This window comes from Pollicipes pollicipes, unplaced genomic scaffold, assembly GCF_011947565.3.
Source record: "Pollicipes pollicipes isolate AB1234 unplaced genomic scaffold, Ppol_2.1 Scaffold_206;HRSCAF=234_pilon_pilon_pilon, whole genome shotgun sequence".
NCBI classification, from domain to species: domain Eukaryota; kingdom Metazoa; phylum Arthropoda; class Thecostraca; order Pollicipedomorpha; family Pollicipedidae; genus Pollicipes; species Pollicipes pollicipes.
The window spans coordinates 27,386-29,324 of record NW_023596042.1 but is presented as its reverse complement, the minus strand read 5'-3'; positions in this window follow the sequence as shown (position 1 = coordinate 29,324).

Genomic DNA, 1,939 nt, shown 5'->3' with positions numbered 1-1,939 from the left:
TAAAGGCCCTAGAGGTGAGCCCATCGCAACACCCTCAATTAGGCAACGTATTCGTCCACCAGGCCCGCGGAAAGGAACTTCCAGCGCCTTCCTGAACAATTACTAAAAGCCTGTACGCTGGAAGCTCCTTTACGCGGGCTTGTTGGCCGAATCGGGTCGATGCTGTTGCTAAGGTGTAGCACTGTTTCGGGAAACCGAGTATGTCCTGACAAGGCAGATGTGAATCACGTCCATGCGTCACCCGAAGGGTAATGTTTAGCTGTCACGAGAAGTGGGTGAGTCGTGACCCCGCTTCCCTTCCCACCCAGGCCGCTTTTCCATGCCTTGCCTGCTCACTCTCATGGCTACTTGACAGCCTTTTCGTGGAGCGCGCCTTCACTTGAATTACGTTGCTCCTCTCCCAAACGTGAGTGGTACGCTTTGACTGCTCGCACGTGCGGACTCCGGCCTGCTTCGAGCATCCGGATCTGCTCAGAGGCAGGTCAAGTGCGAGTCTTACAGCCACAAAGCGTTCGGTGAGGGATTAGTCCTGGCATTTTACAGCACATGTGCTTTTTACTACGCTCATTTCGTTTGTTTATCATGCTATGCAAACGACGGTCGATATCGTATGTCGTCCTGGCTATAACCGCAATTAATGTCGTTGGAGTTACCATGGTAACTCGCCAGATAAGGGCCCCGGAGGCTTTCCAATTTCCTGTCAGGAATAGCACTTGAACCGCTCGGCGTACGCGACTGAAACTTTCCGCAACCTAGTTTTCGGCTTTGTGCATCTTTTGTGACAGTGTTTAGGCCTTGCCTGGAATAGTTTACGAACGATGATTTTTAAGTAAGGTCACGTCGAACACATCGCACGTTCAGGTGACCCGTATCGTACATATGGTGAAGAACATACGCTCAACAGAGCCCTTCCACTGACTGCCCGCATTTTATCATTTCGTCGTGCCCCTAGATGAGAAATTCCATCAAGTACAATGAGATCGACTTACCTGAAGTCAAACTGTGTCGAGCACATCCGGTAAATACACATTTACGGAACAATTTACCTGAAATTACCGCGATCTATGTATTCTAAGGTCATATGCCAAGTTTGATGCCCGTTGAGAGCAGCCATCCGCCTGTGTTTATTTATTGTCGTACTGCGTTCAGTGTTTACAATAACAAGTATGCGGGGTTGACCTATGCTTGATTCATATAAACTGACTTGCTTTGCAGCAGGTCTTACCAACTGTTGGGTTCCTGTCGATGCATTATTCAACGTGCCATGAACCATACTACATGGCTTTCCCTGCCATCATTAGACACATGACTCTATATGCTATGCAAAGATTTGTTTGCTCATATTAATGTGCCGCCAGCCTTGCCAGACCGCTGAATGACTGGTGACTGCGCCGGACGGTCGGAGAATAAACCAACAGGCCTTAAGTCCAGACTCGTGGTCCAAAGCAAACCTATCGCGGTCTTAGTGCCTCACATCCCACCTCTCAGTGCACAGACAGACCGCGCGCATCTCGCAACATTCCAGCCTTCGTCACGTCACGGCCGCTCCACGAACCCAGCGACCGCCGCTGCGCTGCGCACCCTGCGTCATACCATACGACGCGAAACATTGAGAGTAATAGCCAATCGTTGTTTTTGCGCTCGTCGGCGGCGCAACTCCCCACGCAGCCGCGTCTGCACGCGCTCCCCGCGCTGTCTGCTCTGTGTGGCCGCGCCGGCCGCCAGGTGTTTGGCGAGGTGTTGCTGTCCGTTAGCCCACCGGCCGCGGCCCGGGCGCCCGCCGCCGGCCATCATCGTTGCAGGCGACCGCGCCGTTTCCTGCATCCGGTCACACCTCGCCGCGTGCCCCGGGCGACCGGTGACGTCACACGCCAGTCAGCTGACTCAGCGCCGCCGAGCCGCCGCTGGAGCTCGCCGCGCGCCGCTCGAGAGCCAGTTC